The sequence below is a fragment of the Columba livia genome, chromosome W (genome assembly GCF_036013475.1).
Source record: "Columba livia isolate bColLiv1 breed racing homer chromosome W, bColLiv1.pat.W.v2, whole genome shotgun sequence".
Taxonomy (NCBI): Eukaryota; Metazoa; Chordata; class Aves; order Columbiformes; family Columbidae; genus Columba; species Columba livia.
The window spans coordinates 19176705-19198406 of record NC_088641.1 but is presented as its reverse complement, the minus strand read 5'-3'; the positions used below and the strand labels follow the sequence as shown (position 1 = coordinate 19198406).

Genomic DNA, 21702 nt, shown 5'->3' with positions numbered 1-21702 from the left:
TGAGTCAATCACTTCATTGTATAAATATGACAGCCTGGATGAGCCCACTTTGAGCTCTCCCTGCTAAATAAGTGAGCTGTATGGCAATGGTTTTACTACTCACAGATCAGTGGATGAGCCCAGTTCAAGTTCAGTATTGATCATTTAGCTTAAGTAGATGCACACCAAATGTAATGGATTGTTTACAGATATAAGGTTGTATGATGTTTAGTGTACTCTTTGATTCATGTTAGTTGGTAGACTAGATTTGCTAAAATTTTAAGCTGTAAGGTCCTGCTTGTATTTACCAAAAGCAACTGCAGACTACACTAAATGCCTGCAAGATAAAGTCTAACCTGCATTTTGCTGGGAAAAATGGGACTGGCTGGGAAAAACAATGATCTAAAGCTAACGTGGAGACATCACAGACATCTGGAGATTGGGCCCTATTTTTGCACTTCGCTGAGAAGAAAGGATTTATCTGGACAAAACGATGATACAGGGAATTAACAATTAACTAACACTTAAAGAACTAACACTTAAGGAACTAAAGAGCCAACAGAGAGCTAACCCTTAACCCACATCACTATTGCCTAGCCTTGCTTAGCTTTGTGTAACTTATTGTACGAGAAACAGGAGTTCGCTGACGCCTTGCAAAGACAAAAACCCTTGGGTGCATCCTTGGTTCCTCCTTGGGTGAACTAGATACCAGAAACTTGGGCACAGGACAGGAGATACGCCAGTTCTAACCAACTCAGCAGCCTGAGTCCCAGCCAACTCATCACACTGGATCAAAGGTGACCATGTACAGAGAAGAGGACTCCAGTTCACGATCACTGCGCAGCTGCAACCAGGAGGAGCCGGAGGTGGAGACTATGGAAATGGTCTCCCGGAACTCATTGTAATAAGAACCGCCTTCTCGGGGACAGGTTATGAATATGTATAGGCGTTCCTAAAACTTTCATGAATATGTAACACTTTACAGCATTTAACCAAGCTCACAGCTACTGGCAATTTATACACGTGTTAAGTGGAATTATTCCCCGCGTGTCCAGCACTGTAAATCCATACCTTCTTTACAATCTCAAGGATTGTAAGGTCATTTCTGCGCCTCAATGACACCTTCAAGAATATGGACCAAAAACAATGTCTACAACTGAACAAAACAGAGGCCCACGTGGAGTCAGGGAAAAGGGGTCCAATGGGGAGCAAAGGACCTGGTGGTGAAATTTTGCTATTGGACTGAATCTTGGTGTGAATGGTCTGTAAAGATATAAAAGTTTGTAGTTTTCTATGCTCGGGTGGACCTCTGCGCAGGTACCCAGCTTGAGCCAGCCCTTCTGCTATTCTACTTCATTAAATTTTTTATTTTCTGAGAATTTTGTTTCCTGAAAGTCTGCTTTGCATGAAGTTACGGGTCTCCCCTGAAATTTTGCCTTTGGAGCTCTAAGTACAGGCTCCGGAGTGAATGGTTATCAGGGGAAGAAGAATCCCGAACGTTTGCATCGCGACGGACATAAACCTCGCCTGAAAGTTTGCCTCCGGAGCTTCAAAACACAACCCCTGGAGCAAACGGTTATCAGGGAAAGAAGACACCTGAAAGTTTGCTTTGTGAACGGATGCAGGCACCTGGAGAGAAGGTAAGCAGCATTTGGCTTGGTATATCTCCCCCATGCAGTAAATAATTGAGCAAAGCCGCCACCAAACTCTTTAATGTCGTGCTTCTCTAAGAAATCTAAACACTGATCTGCAGCAAGCAGAACCCTAAATTACTCCCCCGCGACAGACCTGCTGGCCACACTTTTCCTAATGCACCCCAGGATACCATTGGTCTTCTTGGGCACATTGTTGACTCATGGTCAACCTGTTGTCCACCAGAACTCACAGGTCCTTCTTTGCAATGCTGCTTTCCAACAGGTCCACCTCTAGTCTGTAGTGGTGCCTGGGGTTATTCCTCCCCAGGTGCAGGACCCTACATTTCCCTTGTTGAATTTCATCAGGTTCTTCTCTGCCCAGTCCTCCAGCCTGTCCAGCTCTCACTGAATGGCAGCACAGCCTTCTGGTGTGTCAACCCTTCCTCCCAGTTTGGTATCATCAGCAAACTTGCTTGAGGGTGCACTCAGTCTCTTCATCCATGTCATTGATGAACAGGTTAAACAGGACTGGACCTAACACTGGCCCCTGAGAGACACCACTAACTACAGGCCTCCAACCAGACTCTGCACCATTGATCACAACCCTCTTGTTAGCAAACGAGACACATAACCACGGACGTAGTTATATGCGGTGCTTTTATTTCAGCGCTGGGAAACCAGGGGTTCGCACCCAAAGCTGGCTTCCACCACTGATTCGAACTCCACTACATTTATACAATTTGGTTACATACATATTCATTAGGGTTACAACGTATGTATTGCATATTCATCAGATTACACAACTATTTCACAATATCAGTTGCAACACCTTGGAACTACTCTAAGCATGCGCAGTGTCCTCTGGTGGTCGTTCAGGGGGTCTTCAGGATGAAGTAAGAAGTCTTCTTCGCCCGTGTACTTTTCACCTTTTGTCACCGCGCATGCGCGCTATTCCTATGTTCGTGAAATCATGTAAAATTCTTGGATTTCTTAGATGTGCATTCCCAGCACATCCTATCCTTTCAAGATAAGATAAGGACTAACTGAGGACTAACTTTCAGTTCTCTTTTTGTATACAACCTGCAAAGCCTCAAGATAAGGTAAGAATCTTGGATATAGTTTACAAAACTTAGTTACAACTATAACACTCTGAGCTCTGCCATCCAGCAATTCTCAGTCCATCTTACCATGCATTCATCCAGCCCACGCTTCCTGAGCTTACCTATGAGGATGTTGTGAGAGGTGGTGTCAAAAGCCTTGCTGAAGCTAGACAACATCCACTGCTCTTTCCTCTCCTATCCAGCCAAACATACCATCATAGAAGGCTATCAGGTTGGTCAAACATGATTTCCTTTTGGTGAACCCGTGCTGACTACTCCTGATAACCTTCTTTTCCTCCACATGCTTGGAGATGTGATCCAGAATGAGCCGTTCCATCACCTTTCCAGGGATGGAGGTGAGACTGACTGGTCTGTAGTTTCCTGGGTCATCCTTCTTGTCCTTTTTGAAGACTGGAATAATGTTGGCTTTCTAGTCCTCAGGCACCTCTCCTGTTCTCCAAGAACTTTCAAAGATGATGGAGAGTTGTGGGGGACTACGACGGGTCCGTGGATCTCCTGACGGAGGGTATGGAAACAGAGATTGACCTTGAAGATATTGAGGTGTACCCTTGAGAAAGAAGGAAGTAAAGAGTATCCAGAGAAGTAAACAACTTTAAGGAATAGCATTGGCGATAGCAAAACTAGCCAATGATATGTTGCTATTGCAGCCTGTAACCAATAGCAAAAAGACACATGTGCTGATAAAGACTATATAAAAAAAGCGTTTGTGGCAATAAACTTACTGCTTGTGTTTCAGAAGAACAGTGTGTGTGTGTCGTTCGTCCGTCTCAACAACGACATCTGGTGACCCCAACGTGATATTGCACGGGAAAAGACGGCAGAAGAAAGCCGTGGAGATGGAGCCCAGCATAGCTGAGAGCGTCAAGGAGAGCTGCTGTTGATCCGGATCGTGAATAAGACACCTGGAAAGGTGAGCTACTGGGAACATGGGAGGGAACCTGTCTAAAGAAGAGGGTATCATACTCTCTACATGGAAGTTGCTTCTGAAGAAACCGGGCGCTGGCCTCCCAGAATTGACTCCCCCTCCTCCCTCTCTCTTCTCATGGTTTTTACTTATGAGATGGGGTCGGGAACGACTCTTTTCAGTCGTGTTCCTATGAAATCGGTATTGGGAGGTGTTTTAAAACATAGGAAAGCACTTGAAAATATGAGGAAAGAGGATCTTGTGAAATACTGTAGTCAGTGGTGGCTGCTATGATTGGGAAAAGTGGCCGGAGAATAGAATCTTGAAATATAAAAATTTGTTGCAATTAATGTTGTTTTTAAAGTGAGAAGAGCAGGACAAAAATAAATCTCTACAAGAGATCATTAAATCATTGCAGACGGTTTTACAGGTGGAAAGGTTTGAACTTGAACAAGCTGAGAGAAAATTAACTGAGAACACACAAGTCACAGAAAACTTGCAGACCAGTCTGCGAGATACTTTTCCTTATTAACCTGTTTTCTTTGTAGGTATCTGTTTAAGCGTATTACAGTTTAATAAGTCTTTGCCTGTTATATGGTACAGTAAGTTCACAGACTGCTAGATCACGAGAATCCATGTATCCAAAATGTACATTTTGTGATAATACAGAAGACCATGAGTAATTTAGTTCTTCACTGCTTTAATGAGGTGATAAGATTTTGTGTGCAATAGCTGTTGCTTTTCTTTCTAGCATGCTAGCTTTTTTCCAGCATCCAGACTTGCGCAACTCTGTGATAGGCTGTGTCTCATCTCGGTGTACTAAATTTGGCTCTTTTGTATGCACACCGGATAAAGAATCCTGGTTTTGGATAACAGTTGTAGCACCCCAGATGAGACGCTAATAAAAGCCTTGCCCAGTCCAGCTTGCTAAAGAACAGCAGGGGGGCAGGTGCCGATTGGGCTCCAGCACTCACTGACCTGTTTTGTCAGGGAGACCCAGTGGCACCTCTACCTGGCTGAGCAGTAAGCGGTTCAAAGGTGCAATGCTAAAATCGAGATATTGTCTTGAATAAGTGTAACTGTGATCCTTCTGCATATTTGAACTTGGTATTTGGCTTTCATATCTTCATATCTGAGCTCAGTATTTTAGTTTAGTTTGCATATATATATATATATATATTTGGTACCAAAAGAATTTTGTTTGGGGAGATAATTACAAAATGGGAACCGGTTCCGCTACTAAAATACCACCTTGCTCCCCCTTAGGATGCATCCTTACGCATTAGAGTAACTTTGTGGGGGAATCCTCTGATAAAAGAAAACTTGAAATGATATCGTACTCGAATGTGGCTTGAATGTGGGATTCTGAGTTATAGTTCTGTATTGCAATTAATGTTGTTCTGCAGAACTTTGGAAAAAATGGGATGAAGTACAGTACTGTAAGTTAATTTGCTCTTATTGTTATCTAATCATTTTGAGACCAGAAAAGAATTTAAGTTGTTAAACTCTGATTCGCATTGAATTTATGTGCTAGTTGGAGGTATGGGAAAGAAAACTAAACGCTATGATGGATGTGAACTTGGAAGAAGTCGTATTTAAAAGTTGCTAGAATATGAACTGATTTGGATCTAGGAAAATGAAAATAATGGATTGATGGTTAATATGCTGTTTATTGAGATCTGTAAGAAACTGCAAAAGGTAAATGGGTCTGAGGAATGTAACTATTGCTCAGCTAATTAGAATTGCATGTAAAGTGTATTATGGCTGGAATGAAATGGAGAAATAAAAAAACAAAATATCCCAGGCCTGTGCTGTACAGAGTTTTTGGTGTAATTATACCAGTTCCAATGTATCTAAGGCCACCAACACCCCTTTGAAATTATCCCCAGGAATATTTTTAATTTGTGGAGATAGAGCCTGGCAAGGGATTCCTTCCCACGTAAAAGGAGGGCCATGTTCTTTAACCTTATTATCTCCAAACACATCAACCACTTTAATGCATAAAAGAGAAAAAAGAAGTATTCACGCCTTTGACAGATTGTAAGGATAATATAGAATTTTGGGGAATGGGCGAAAATGTATTGGCCTCCATTTCTGCGCCCGGAGTTGCAGTAGCAAACATTTTGAATACACTTAACGAATTAGGATGTTGGTTAGCAAAACAGACTAACGCCACCTCCTTAGCATTGTCCGGGCTTTTAGCAGATGTTGATTCAATTAGACTTCCTACGCTTCAAAATCGTGCTGCCATAGATTTTTTGTTGTTAGCGCAAGGACATGGTTGTGAAGATTTTGACGGGATGTGTTGCATGAACTTGTCTGATCATTCTGGATCAATTCATGAAGCAATCATAAGGTTAGATGAAATTACCAAGAAATTAACCTATGAAGACTGGGGTTTAGACAAATTTACAAATGACAGATCCAGTGGGGCTCCTTCCCTAGTAGGCTCACTAACCAGCTATGTCAGGAAGTTGTCTTCCACGTACTCCAGGAGCCTCCTAGACTGCTTCCTCTCTGCTGTGTTTTATTTCCAGCAGACATCTGGTGCGAGGGCGAAAACTCATGGACTCCACACAATTCAATATGAATTCAAGCAAAGCCATTTATTACAGAAACAAGCTTCCTTATATATGCAGTTATTTCCTGATCATGCATCCACGCTCCAAGCATGCATTAGCTGATTGGATATTGTCTATGTTCACGAGCTGTCCACGCGCTCGAGTCTCACTGCTGATAGGTCTGTTGATTTACATCTTGTTGAGGCCCTGAGGCCTCACTCCCACAGCAGGTCCTGTTTTCAGCTCTCGAGCTGGCCTTGACATTCCTTTTGAGCCTGGCTAGTTCAGAAATAAATCTCCATCTAATAGAAACACATCCACACAACAACCTCAAGAAAATCCCTCAAATCTCCCACAATCTGGCAGGTTGAAGCCTCCCAAAAGAACGAGGGCTAGCGATCAGGAGACTTCTCCCAGCTGCCTGCAAAATATTTCATCTGCCTCTTCATCCTGTTTGGGTGGCCTGTAACAGACTCCCAACAGGATGTTCGCCTTTTTTGCCCTTCCCCTTGATTCTGAAGTGTTTCTCCTCCAATACCAAAACCTACTGATTTTATGTAGGGATCAGTGAAAATTTTTTCTCAAAGGAAAAACTCCACTTCTCTTAACTTACTTACCTGGAGAGTGGAAGCTGAATGCAGGAGCACCTTCTTCTAAGCTGCATACTGCCACTGATTACTGTAGAGGAACACCAGGTTAGATGGGACACCTGGACTCCAATCTTTTTGTCAAAGGCAAGGTATAATGCAGTCCCTTTTGCAAATTGATTATGTGCAATTCTGAAACCAGCTGGATATTTTTCCTGCTTTACTTCCTCTTGGAAGCCATTCGAAGTCTTGTAGCTCTAATACTTAAAATCATTTTGTTTTTCATCCTAAGTGTATTAATTATTTGGGTTTGTGCCAATATAATCTTTTAGCTAAAGCATTCCTCCTCCTCCCATCCTGGATATTTATCCTTCCTAGTCTTCTTCCCTTTGCTCCCCAACCCCCAGATAGTTTACATGCATAGTAAATGGTGGTTCTTAAGAGGCCTTCCCTCAACATAAACTTTTTATGAGAGTAACCATAGTATATTCTTCTTGTATTTAGCATCCAGTGCCTAATTATAAGTATAAAGTACTCTAAATAAGTGTACTTCTCTGTCAGATTTAGCAAGCAGCTGTGTTGAAATATCTTTATCTATAGAGAGCAAGTTTTCTATATAGCCCCAAAACCACTAATTATGCTACTACTTTGAGAGCTGCTTGTCAAAACTCCTTAATTCTGGTTTTAATTTACAGTTTCAAAGCAGTCATAAAAAATTTTCTTCAGACTTGGGCCACTTGAGGGAATGATCAGTGTCCTTTTCAGTTTTACTCGCAGAGTTATTGAAGACCCTCAGTTTCAGAGTGATCTCATGTGGCCGCAGAGACTGGTGAGGAGGGAGTAAGCATGGATATATCGGTTTGATCCAACACATGGGATGAATTTGGGAGGAATTTCTGAAAGTGTTAGTGTTTCTCTCACTGTTACACATGCAATGTGTTATGTGTTTGTGGTATGGTGGGGTTTTTTTGTTGTTTTTGTTTGTTTGTTTGTTTGTGGTGTTGGTTGGTTGGTTTGTTGTGTTTTTTTTTGTTGTTGTTTTTGGGGGACAGAATCTGTTAGTGAATCTTAAGAATGAATTCCCTTGTCTAATGAAGTCAATGGAGGTCAGCAGCATTAATGAGGACTGGCACCTGAGCAGCCAACACTGCTCAAAGTGGACTTAACACTCAATATTCATTATACTTTTAATTATTTTGACAATAAAACTATTCAGACTTCTCATTTTTGAGAGCATTCTATTCTTGCTGATTTCTAAAATAGTTTTAAATGCAATTGTAAAGTAATTAAGTTTTCAAAGAAAATAGTTTGTGACTCATAGGCCAAGCAAGCAGACTTTTTAATATCGTTCTCCTCTAACTTGCTCTGAACATTGGGGCTCGTTATAAAGTATGGGAAGAGAAATGAAAAAGCAGTATTACTCTAGTTAGCAAGACTATAAAGGAATGAACCTTGAAATTGTTTACAAAATTCCAATATGCTTCCCTTTAGGTGTCATTATTGCAAAGAATTGGCTGTCCGGATGGCCATCTCTTCCTCTTCAACCACATCCTTCGGTGTCCAGCTGGGATCAGCAAATGGGCTGTTCCATTCATTCAGGTTTAATTATTGTCAGAAGGGTGGAGTAGGTAGGAGAGTGTCTCATGCCTAGTCAATCCCTCATGACAGATACCATGTTTCCAGGTATGTGGAATCATGGTAACAGTGAGGGATTTGTCAAGGGATGTATTTACCTATGTCAGCCCAACCATGAGCAGGTTAACAGGGAAACACTTCTCATTCTTGGCTAGAGAAACTCCATGAAAGGGAGCCAGGGACTTGCAGTGCGCTTCAGAAGGCCTCATGCAGCAGCAGGTTTTGGGAGTGCTCTCTAAGAAATGGAAAGGATATTTAAACTTGAAGCAGCAACTGTATATGAGACAAGTGAGATTGGAGGCAGCTCTGTGATATATAAGGGATGAGGGAGAACAAATTTCTATATCCTGCATGTCGAAATGGGACTGGTTTCCCTGTAAAGTTTATTACTTAGGTAATTTCAAGGGAAAGGATTCACTTTGTATAGATCAGGGTGAGAGCAGATGTCTAAAGGCACCAGGGCATTCTTGCAAAGAACAAATTTGCTCTTCCAAGAGGGGAAGATGTTTGAAATCTAGCTCTAGGAAAAGAATTGCAATTACACTAACAAGGGAAAGGCAAACAATGAAATAAAAGGATAGAATAGAATAACAGAATCATTTAAGTTGGAAAAGACCCTCAAGATCGAGTCCAACCATTAACCTGACATGGTAGCATCCTAACTTCCCCTGTGCTCAACATCCCAATTCCCCATGATGCCCAGAAGTACACATGAAAGAAAGAGAGAAGTCGTCTTTTTCTGGAGCTTCTGTTGGAGTGGTGTATGTGTTGTGTGTTTGGTTTCTTTTTTTTTTTTTTTTTCTTTCCTACTTCCTTTAATTTCTGTAAGTACTTCTTTTGGACAACTTCCAGTATTTTGCCCTAGCAATACTTTCTCCAGTGTGTACATACTGTCTTGTATGGATAATCTTTAGTCTGAACTAAAAGCTAGGGAAAAATATGAAAATTGGAGTTTGAATTTCTCTGATAAAATTATTTTGTCCTCTCTTTTATTAATTTAAACTTACTTAAATGTTTGCATTTAATTTCAGATCAAAGTCCTGGATAACCCATCAGGTGTCTTTCATTTCATGCAGTCTCTTGCCTTGCTTATGTTTCCTGTCAAGTAAGTATGGATATGATTGTATTTGGAACAAGGACTAATTCAAGGTGTCTGGAGCGGTGCTGTTGATACAGGCTGTTGTTGATACAAAAAGGCAGAGCATCCACAGTGGCTGTACTTTCTGTTAAAAGAGCTGACATGGGGGTGTAGAATAATTACTGAGGGTGCAAATTATTGAAAATAATTATTGAGGATACACTTACTGAGAATAAAGTTATATCCACATCCTCAGCATATAAGGCAGCTGCGTGGCAGGTAAGGAATCTGCTCTGCATGGTTCCCCCTGCCCCAACTTGACCTGCATTCTTGCATGGTAGTGCATGGGGGGAGCACAGTGTGTTGGCACGGAGGAGTACAGGAGAGTGGAACAGAGTGGAGATACTGTGGCCAGGCTCTGAGTATAAGGCAGGTATAGGAACCAGATTAACCCTCACAGGATTGCGAATGTACACTTCCCATACTCAATATGAGTACATCTATCTCTTTAAAATAATCCCACACCGTGTTCAGGTAAGTGTGCACTCTTCCCGGACTCAGGGATGGCTCCGGCATTGTTTTGGTGAAAACACGTGCATGCACACTGTGGACCTCCTGAATTATTAGTTGCTGCCCCTTAATAATTTTCTTCAACTGATATCCGAACCTGTATTTAAGTAACTTTTGGAGTGCTATAAAACTCTGTTTCTCACCGATTTAATAAAAGATGTTTTGGACCCTGTTGTCTCTTAAACTAACCTCCGGATGCCTCCGTGACTCCAAGTAACATAAAGCAAAGAATATATTAAAAATCATGCAACCTTATATCTCCAAATAATCCATTACATTTGGTGTGCATCTACTTAAGCTAAATGATTAATACTGAACTTGAATTTGGCTCATTCACTGACCTGTGAGTAGTAAAACCATGGCCATACAGCTCACTTATTTAGCAGGGAGAGCTCAAAGTGGGCTCATCCAGGCTGTCATATTTATAGAATGAAGTGGTTGACTAGTAGTAAATTGCATACAGTAGAAAACGTATGCATGAGACTCCCTGCGCCCACAAGTTACTGGTGTTCAGTGTGTGGTTCTGCTTCCTTGTGGGTCTCCTGGAAGGAGTTCTTGTCCTGATTGCAGTTCGGGCCATTACCTCCTCTGGAGCTGCTGGAGAGAGTCCAGCATAGGGCAACAAAGATGATTCAGGGAGTGCAGAATCTCCCTTATGAGGAAAGGCTGAGGGAGCTGGGTCTCTAGCTTGGAGAAGAGGAGACTGAGGGGTGACCTCATTAATGTTTACAGATATATAAAGGGTGAGTGTCATGAGGATGGAGCCAGGCTCTTCTCGGTGACAACCAATGGTAAGACAAGGAGTAATGGGTGCAAACTGTAACACAAGAGGTTCCACTTAAATTTGAGAAGAAACTTCTTCACAGTGAGGGTGACAGAACACTGGAACAGGCTGCTCAGGGAGGTTGTGGAGTCTCCTACTCTGGAGGCATTCAAGACCTGCCTGGACGCCTTCCTGTGTAACCTCATCTAGGTGTTCCTGCTCCGTCAGGGGGATTGGACTAGATGATCTTTCGAGGTCCCTTCCAATCCCTAACATTCTGTGATTCTGTGATTCCGTGATTCTGTGAGCCTGGACTAGACCGCTGTTGGTTTGTCTGGGCAGGGGTCGAGTGCATCCGCCACATAGGTAAACTTGAAAACCAAGACGACAACCTTTGTACTGTATTTTGCCTATCAGCCTTTTGGCACTTAGTTGCCCTAAACAAGCCAGAAATTGCTTCTACCCCAGTGAGAATGTATCAATAACCCACAGAGGATTTGAGCAGCCAAATATAATCGACTTGTCATGTGGACCACAAGGTTTTTCCTTGATTGATGTGTGGGGATCGTGCCTTAGCAGTATGATTTGCCTATAATCTTAGTTTACATTGAGGGCATTCTATGAGAATGGCTTCACACATTTTCTTCTTCAGGGGTGTCACTGTTTACTGCAGAGCGACAATAAACCATGGCAGATGCTCTCTGTTAACGCCCCATCCTCCCTACCAAGGAAAGGCAATAGGAGGAAAAGGGAGAAAGACTTGCAAGTTGGAAAAAGTTAAAAATTCTTTACTAATGCTACTAATAAATAGAGAAAATAATGCAAAATATACAAAACCCATCTTGAATTTCCAGGGCCAGCGCAGCACTGCCTGTGGCAGAGCTGGCGCTGCTCCAGCGGCTGAAGGGCAGGCAGCTGGAAGTTCTGGGCTAGACTCTGCAGCAAACCAGAACTGGATTCAGGGATGCAGGGCCTGGAACTAGGCCTCGGATCACAGGCACAACAGGAAGGGTTCTCTTCAGATGCTGGCCATGGTCAAAGAGAGCGAGACCCTCGTGATCTCCCACTTTTATAGGGTGTATGACGTGTATGGGATGGAATATTTGGTCAATTTTAGTCACCTGTTCTGTTCACCCCTCCTTGCAAATACGCCCCTCTCACTTATGGGATGTGCAAAATTTATCAGCAACCTTGACTGCCATAGCAATAAGTCTAAGCCTCGGTCTCTTCTGCATATTATTGCTACTGTTATCAGCTCCGGAGCGAAGAGAGTCTGAAAAACATGCAGCCAAATTCAGAAAAGTGCAGTTACTTAGAAGAACTTAGGTGAAAGAAAAATCCGCTAAAAGAGAAACTGGTCTTGCTTTTTAAAAAAAAAAAACAGGACAAGGGCCCAGCCTCTGCTTTATGGAGCAAAATAGAGTGCTTCCTTATCTGTACGGCCTATTTTTTGATGTAACCATTCTCCCAACCAATACCATTCAGGACTTAAAAACTCTCCCATTTTTATTTTTTCTGATTTTGTCAATTTGTCTACCTTTTGGTTCCAGATTGTGACTGGCTTATTGTCTTTAATGTGAGCTTCTACCTACCCCATCCTGAATGGAGTTTTTCTGGCCATATCTAGCAATAGTTGCCAATCTTGAGTTCTCCAAACTGGGGATCTATTCACTTCCCAGTTTAATGATTCCCACTCACAAAGCCATTGTGTGGCACCGGCCCACACAGCATAGGAATCCACATAGATAACTATTGCTCTGTTTTGTGCTGCTAGGACAACTGCTCTCAACTTGTGCACTCCCTCTGTCCTCTTCTACTATTTGTTCCCTAGTGGCAATATTCAATGCAGTAGCCTTGTACTGCCATTCACCATTTATCCTTTTTGCTGAGGCACTGGTAAATCAAATGCCTTCTGTTGGTGTTTCTTCAGTGAATGGGGGGGCGCATTCAAGACTGGAGAGAGTTTGAAAGGTTTTTGTAATACCAATGTATCTGCATTTATGGACATTTGTAATTTAGAAACTTTAACATGTCCCTCAGTTATTTGCATTTCCTCTGCAGTTCCTGTCAAGTAGGTATATCACTTTTTGACCATAGGTTTTTGTGCAATTCCTTCTAGGGGAGCAGTCCCCTTCAGGATTGCTTCTAACAAATTAAATGATCCTCTGTTTTGAACAGGTTGTTCTTGATGTATTTTCTCAACTTGTTTTATTGCTCAGACTACACACGAAAGTCTATTTTCCCACTCAGAATATCTCTGTTCTGTCTCTTTGAATGCAGTTGAGCTAAATAATAAATATCTCTGGTCCATCAGGGCCAGTCTGAGATAGGTTACAGTATGTGCCATGTTCAGCAAATCCCCACTCTACTATAATAGGATCGCAGGGATGTACTGGTCCCAATGACTGATATGTTTTTAGTTCCTGTATTAGGGTTTTAACTGCTTCCTCATGTTTTAATTTCCACTCCCAAGATTTGCCTTTCCACAAAAGCTAATACAATGGGCGAGCAATGATAGAAAATCCTGGTACACGTTTTCTCCAGTATCCTAAAGTTCCCATTAACTACTGTAGTTCCTTTTTAGATTGGGGCATTTGTAATTGCTCCATGTCACTTAGGGTATCAGGTGGAATTGTTGCACTACCTGCGATCCACCAACTACCTAAACATTTCACCTCTTTGCTTGGTCCTTGACATTTTTCAGTAGGAATTTCAATATTTGCTTAATGTAAAGCTTGCCAAACTATGGCTGCTGCTTCCCTCATCCTTTCAGGATTAGTCCCTCCAGTTAAAATGTCATCTATATATTGATATAATTTTACATCTTGAGGGAGGGGAATTGTTTGCAAAAGATCAGCAAGCACAGCATGAGCAATTATGGATGAATGTTTATATCCTTGTGGCAATTGGTTAAAGGTGTATTGTTTGCCTTCCCAAGTAAAGGCAAATTTTTCTTTATCTTCTTCCTGCAATGGAACCATAAAGAACATATCCTTCACATCTTAACCTTTTGGCGTCCAGATCACACTGAAACAAAGAAATAAACTTAACAGCAAAGTCAATGATACTGTTAAGAAAGTGCGAGCGGCGGAGGAACAAGCTGAGATGACTCAATGTGAGTGATAGAGCATAGTTCACTTTATTAGTTCAAACAGCGCATACTTACAGAGTATGGTGAGGGGGGGCTGGTTTTAACTGCTGCAATTGCTAGCCGCGCTGTCCACATTGCTTCTAAACAAATTTCTGGTCCCAACTGAATTTGCGCATCTATGGTAGCAAATCTGCCCATCCCCATTAACTGCTCAACTGTAACCCCTGAAAGGGGGTCACCTTGTTGTCGAGGCTGGTGAGAAGATACTTCACAATAACGCTGCCAATTCGCCTGCCATAATAAAAGCTGCGACTGAGTCATAATCATTCTAACAATTCCTTTGATATCCTCCTGACACAAAAGAGTTCCTCCCCATATATAATTCAGTAATTGCTTTGTGGGCTCACCATGTAATCTGGACTCATTTACTGTACTCCTTAATTGAGATAACAATTTCCATTCCAATGTGTTATGCATGCCATACAGCTCCCCGTCATTCCCTGCCTCATACCTTACTGGGAATGCCAGACTTTCAGAAATGCTAATAGTAACATTGAATTGTTTCTCTTCTGCTGCCTGCCTCATGATCTTTTTTCAATTTACAGGGGTCATTTTGAGATGACCCATGGAAACTGGAACTGTATCTTTACTAGTACCTTCTTTTATCTTGTTTGGGGAACACCCCAGTTCTTTCTCCTCTGCCTCAGGGAATGGGGGGGCAGAGGGTTCTACAGGGCAGTCGCTGGATCGCGGGGGCACTGGAGGGTGCCCTGCATTCGACCCCTTTACATCACAGTTCACTGGGATAGGACACCCAGTAGCAAGCACAGGAATATGATCGTTTCCAATAGACAAGTGGCCTGCCATGGGTGTATCACCCCCTAAGCGTTCAGTGGCTACGGCTGCTAAATTCTTCTCTAATTGATATCGTTTAATATTATTGACTACTTCACGCCACGGTTTCATAAGTTTTTTCGCAGATTTATCCTCATCTATTACCATATCCCATAACACATCACCTAACTTTCGCCATTTGCTGACATCAAAAAGTGAATCAGGGTTTTGAAAACACCCCTTCACCCTTCCTAATGCGACTAACCCCAATAATTGCTTGATATAATTTATACCCTGCTTTTCTAAAAAGCGCTGTAATAAATCTAGGGCTACCTCAAGATCCATGTTGCCGGCACTTCTATGTTCCTTGATTAAGGCACCACGTCAACTTTTCTCGTTAAATTTGTTGCAGACTTTACAGCAGCCCTTGCAGATGGTGAACCCCTTTAAGACGGTCCAGGCCTTCGGGTCGACATGCCGCATCAGTGTTCAGTCGATCTTGGCCCCCCTGGTCACTGCTACTGGTGCTTTCTGCAACCACCAGTCCGAGTGGAGATGTTCAGGGTCCCTGTTCGGGCGCCACTTGTGAGCGGCGGAGGAACAAGCTGAGATGACTCAATGTGAGTGATAGAGCATAGTTCACTTTATTAGTTCAAACAGTGCATACTTATAGAGTCTACAATAATTATGCCTACTTGTCACTCACTAATTGGCTTAATACTTATGCAGTCTAGAATAATTATGCCTACTTGTCACTCACTAATAGGATTAAGCTCTAACGGTCACATTTGCATGGTCCTCCTACTTGCGGTTCACTAGCTATGCATGTTTCCTTAAAGTTATTTATGAAACTCTGCCAAGGTTGTAGTGTCCTTGCCAATTCTGCTGATGCAGTCAGTAGTCTCCACTGTGGCCTAGTCTTGCTACTTATGCTAAGGCTTTCAGAACAGGCTCTGCTCGTACAACTGCTCTGTAGACCCATGTCCTTTGTCCTTAAGCCATTCCCCAACAAGAAAGCATTCTTTATTAACAGCGCTGGGGAACACTAGGGATCATCCACAATAAGTGCTCCAATGACTGGCTGTTCTTGCGTTGCTTATATTCACACAATTATTGCATATTCATTACAATTTTTGGAAATTTTTAACATACAATACATCCATATTAAAAAAAATAATTGCATAAGGTTAGTACGTAATTAGTTATTTCACGGTCTTTACTGCCATCTAGCGTCCTCTTTCAGGTACCGCAGCCTCGTGCTGGGGAGGGTCTTTTCACGTGTCTCCTAATCAACCTCTCCACTGAAGTGCAACTGGTACACACATAAGTAATTGATTAGTTTCACACATAAGTAATTGTTTAGTTTCTTACTTACAATACATCTATTAATTATTAATTAAATATAAACTAAGCACTCTGCTTCTAAACAATGTGTCACTTAATCTTCTGTCTCCCTCTTGTCATGCAGAAGGATCTAAAACTTGAAAAATATCCCCTTGTTTTTCAGGTGGTTAGAAAGCATTTATCATGTCAGTTGGTTAATGATGGCTATGTCTTTTGTAACTTAATCACAGTATACATTAATTTAGCAGTTTCTCTTCAGCATCCCCAGTCTTTCAACATCTTGTTGCGTCAGTATTGAAATTTGTGCTCCTGTGTCTATTAAAAACTTCACCAACTGTCCTCGAAGGCCAACTGGAATTAAAATGTATGGGCCATCAGCATTCACCCATTGATAAGCTTCTACCTTCCAGATAGGTAGGTCCAGTTGCCATTTGCGAGAAACTAATCTAATAGAAACCCATCTAATAGAAACCCATCCACACAGTAACTTCAAGAAAATCCCTCAAATCTCCCACAGCCATCCAGACCTTAATAGTTTTTTGGATTCATGCCCTGCAGTTCTTCCCTCAGAGGGAGAAAAGGGATAACACTCCTTCTCTGAGCAGGCAGCGGAGCAGTTGAAATATGTTCCTTCTTCTCTCTATTATCTCATTTGAGGAATGCTTCAGTGAGACCTAAAATAATGCTGGGAGGCTGTCTCTGGATTGCAGCTTTAAGAATGCCTAGTGCCAATGCTTTTTTCCACAGTCTGTTTCTCTACTCCCAGGACTCTGCTTGGAAAGTCTTTAAGTATCTTTTCCCTTAATTCAGTTTCTGTCCCCTGTGGGTTTTTTTGTTTCACTGGTCTTACTCGAGCAGATTTTTGGTCAAATTTTTCAGCTGCTGGGATATCCCACCCCATCTCATGGGTGTGAGTTACAATGTCATGCATTAATTCTGCCCATGTGGGGACTGGAATCTGGGCAGCATTGGGGCCTAATCCTTTCTTGTAGTGAGACATAAAATCAGCAGTTAATAATAAAATAAGTCTATACAAATAAGGGTCATAGATTTTAGGCGTTTACTAAGTTAATAAAAATCACAGAATCACAGCTGTTAGGTGTTAGGCACTTGTTAGGAGTTAAGTCACAAGAATGGTATTTGTTAAGCAGGAGAAGGTTAGGAGACAATGACCTTACTTTCAGAAGATAAGGTGCTGACACCAGCGCAAGCAGGTTACAAGCCAAATAAAAAAGGGATCTAATGCATATGCAAAGGATTTCTTGGAAATGTAACTAATATGTATGATCTATGTGGATATAACCTGTGTCTGGAAATTGTTCGAGGCCCCCATTAGGTGAAAATTATTCCTGTTGGAGCTGATGTGTCAATAAAGGGTGTTTGTTTCTAAAATTGTAAATTGATCTGGTTTTAGAAGTTTCTTCAGTTAGCCAATTTATGGTATCAGTAGTGCGTATGTCTTCTGATTTCATCTCATTTTGCAACCAGGCAGGGTTTAAGAATTTCCGGGCTCCTCTTATCAGTGTTTTTAACCTTCCATAATTAATTGTGGTAGATATTGGGGTTTCATTTTCTCCTCTTTCATACATTGCTTTTATACAGGCAGCTTTTGCAATAGCTATCTGGATGTCATCAATAGATTTTATGGGCATCATGGAGGGTTCACCTCATTCCATAACATCTATTCCACCAGCCCAATAAGCTACTTGGCTGGTAATAGAGTGGCCATCATCGGCTGGATCAGGTCCGATATTTAAGAAAACTCCTGGGCCCCAAAAGCCATTTGATTCACTTCCATTAAGTATCATCCAGTCACCACCAGTTAGACTCGCCACAAATACTCTGTTTCAGTATCACCCAGTTTTCTGCCGTACTTTTAATTTGACAACTGCACCGTATCCCGGGGAATAACTCGCACATGATGTCGCAGAGCACCACCCTGGGGCCTACTGGACGTTTCTGTTTAACAATAGGTCTGGCTTCATATTCAGGGGGATCCGAGAAAGACAAGGAATCATCCTCCCCCATATCACCATCATCAGGGTTGTTATAGTTGGCTGTATTTTGCTTTTGTAAACTGTATCCAAGATTCTCACCTTATCTTGAAATTTCACAGGTTGTATACAAGTTTTATCTCTTAGTTTGAGAATAGAGAACTGAAAGTTAGTTCTGTTAGTTCTCAGTGGGTCCTTATCTTATCTTGAATGGATAGGATGTGCTGAGGATGCACATCTAAGAAATCTGAGTATTTTACATGATTTCATAATGAATATAGGAATAGTGCGCATGTGCAGTGACAAAAGGTGAAAAGTACACGAGTGAAGAAGACTCCTTACTTCATCCTGAAGACCCCCTGAACGACCACCAGAGGACACTGCGCATGCTTAGAGTAGTTCCAAGGTGTTGCAACTGATATTGTGAAATAGTTGTGTAATCTGATGAATATGCAATACATACGTTGTAACCCTAATGAATATGTATGTAACCAAATTGTATAAATGTAGTGGAGTTCAAATCAGTGGTCGAAGCCAGCTTTGGGTGCGAACCCTTGGTTTCCCAGAGCTGAAATAAAAGCACCGCATATAACTACGTCTGTGGTTATTTGTCTCATTTGCTAACATTTTGGCGACCCAGATGGGACCTCGTGGGCACTGCTGAGGCGGATCGTGTCTTGATCCTGCTCCAGCTAGCACCGAGGTATTCTTGGGGAGCGCATCGGACGCGACCGACCCTCCGCTGCTCTCGACAGACCTCTGATTGGTAAGAAGGTCCTTTTATTATTATTTGGGTACCCAACATCTGGTTCCTGAATCCTGGTAGCCTGCCGGTCAGACGCGGCGAAAGCCACGCTCAGTTGGGCAGGGAGCTCCCGATCGGTAAAGCCTATAGGCGCCGTCCGTCAGACAGAGGGAAACCTCTGCAGGTTCGGCATTTGGTCTGGTTCCTGAATCCTGGTTCCTGAATTTATTCCAGTCTGGTTCCTGAATCCTGGTTTCTGAATTTGTTCTGGTCTGGTTCCTGTATTTGTTCCTGTATTTTTTCCTGTATTTGGTCTGGTTCTTGTATTTGTTTCTGTACTTGTTCTGGTCTGGTTCGGTTCCTGTATTTGTGTGTGTTTGTTGATATGTCCAATTCAAACGTATCGCCATTAAATTGCTTACTGAAACATTAGAAGGAGGCTGGGTTTGGACAGTTTATGCATAAAAAGAAGTGTAATTGTGATCTGTTTGCATATTTGAACTCGGTATTCGGTTTGCGTGTCTGAGCTCAGTATTTTAGTTTGTATGTTTATATTTGGTACCAAAAGAATTTGTTTGGGGAAATAATTACAAAATAAGAACCGGTTCTGTTACTAAAGTACCACCTTGCTCCCCCTTCATATGCAGCTGTACACATGAAAGTAAATTGAGTTAGCTGTATTGCAGTTAGTGTTGTTCTGTGGATAGACTGATTTGAATCTAAAATTAATGTCAGGGATTGATGCTTAGTATGCTGTTTATTGACATCTGTAAGAAGTTACAAAAGGTAGGAGCTGAGGGATGTAACTATTGTTCAGCTAATTGGAATTGCATATAAAGTTTATAATCGCAGGAATTAAATGAAGAGAGAAAAAGGGCAAAAGGAGCCCAAACCTGTGCCCGGCAGCTTCTCCTTGATAAGCTGTGGAGAAAAAAAAAAAAAGGTGAAAAGCTGACTGCCTGCTAAAGCGCTGGAAAAGGTGGGGGGAGTGGCGGCTGCTAGAGCTGGTGCTGCAGCTCCTCTCCTCTGGGCTCGCCGCCCACAGGGGATGAAGTGGGGGGGGGATCATCAAATGTAATAGCACCCCTGCGGCAGGCAGTAGGTGTGGGGGGGAACCAGTCTATGTAAAAGTTCCGTTTTTGCCAGGGGATTTAGTAATCTGGAAGCAATCGGCTGGTCCTTATCGGGAAAATCCAGATAAGGTTGCAATAATTAAGATGATAATTAAGATGCAGAATCCTGATTGGGATGATTTACAAGTTATTTTGGATACATTAATGGATTCTACAGAAAAGGATATGGTTATACGGGTTGCAAGGGATAAAGTGAGAGAAGATATCCGGAATGGGAAAGTAGAGGGCAATGTTGATGAGAACTTTCCAAAAGAAGATCCCCGATGGAATTATAATACAGGAGGCGGGTTATGCCGTCTCCGGAGATATCAGGATTGGTTATTGATTGGTGTTCAAACTGCTATGCCGAAGCAAATGAATTGGTCAAAATTGTATAACGTAAGGCAGGAGAAGAACGAGTCTCCCTCAGACTTTTAGAAAGATTAAAAGAGGCTGCCAAAAGATATACGGATTTAGATATAGAAATGGAACAAGCGAAAACTCAGTTGGCTTTAATTTTCTTGGGACAGTCTCAAGATGACATTCGGAAGAAATTGCAGAAATTAGAAGGTGCACAATTAAGGGATTTGGACGTAATGTTAGAAACAGCTTGGAAAGTTTATAATAATAGTGAAAAAGAGCAGTCGAGACTTCACCAGCAAAATTTGTTAGCTTTGATCCAGGGACAAGGCAGGGGAGTAGGGGTCCGGGGTAGGGGAGCTGGAAATAGTTGAGGAGGAGGTCGGGGACGTGGTTTGTGGAATACCCAAGGAACTCCCCTGAGACCTCTTGTGAGGCTTGGCATCAATCAATGTGCTTATTGTAAGCAGGAAGGACACTGGAAGAATGAATGCCCTGTTAAGAACCCCGCGGATCAGGTGTCCAATGCGGCGGGAAATGCGGTACAAACTATGGTGTTGGGGGTATATAGTAATGACAGCTGACTATATGAAGGCACGAAAGTGAAAACTCAGAATAATGAGCCCTTAGTGACAATACAAGTGGGAGACCGGGACATAAGATTTTTAGTAGACACGGGGCTACTTCCTCTGTATTAAATTCCTTACAGGGGGCGGTAGGTCACAGAGCTACAACAATTGTTGGTGCCACAGGGAAGAAAGAAGTACGGCCATTCCTGCAACCCTTAGATTTGTGTTTTGGAGAAAAGGAACTAACCCACGAGTTCTTATATGTTCCAGATTGTCCAGTTTCTCTTTTAGGATGAGATTTGCTGACTAAATTAGATGCCATAATAACATTTGAAGATGGAGATTTGGTAATGAAAATTCCGGAGTCAAAGGTAGGACAAATTTTATTATTAAAGGAAAATCCAGTTGTAAAGATACCACAGGCAGTAGAAGATGCAGTGATTCCCACAGTATGGGAAACTGACATACCCGGGAGGTCAAAAGCAGCTAAACCTGTGAAAGTGGAGCTGAAGGAAGGTGCTAAACCAGTACAATTGAGGCAGTACCCGTTGAAATTAGAAGCTAGATTAGGAGTAGTATCTTTGATTGAGAAATTCTTGAAATATGGAGTTCTAGAAGAATGTGAATCAGAATACAATACTCCAATCTTTCCGGTAAAGAAACCTGATGGTAGCTATCGACTAGTCCAGGACTTACGAGCAGTAAATCAAATCACTAAGGATATACATCCGGTAGTTGCAAATCCATATACCTTGTTAACATCTGTAAAAGAGGAATATAAATGGTTTACAGTTCTTGATTTAAAAGATGCCTTCTTCTGC

The 21702-nt window shown here is 42.0% G+C and overlaps 1 long non-coding RNA gene across 1 annotated transcript; it reads left to right on the top strand.

Annotated features, from left to right (window-relative positions):
• The first annotated feature begins 3291 nt into the window (after positions 1 to 3291).
• LOC135577167 (uncharacterized) lies at positions 3292 to 20728 on the top strand. Its single transcript, XR_010468744.1, has 3 exons — positions 3292 to 3644; positions 9453 to 9526; positions 15170 to 20728. It is a non-coding gene; the product is annotated as an uncharacterized LOC135577167 (long non-coding RNA).
• Positions 20729 to 21702: the final 974 nt, after the last annotated feature.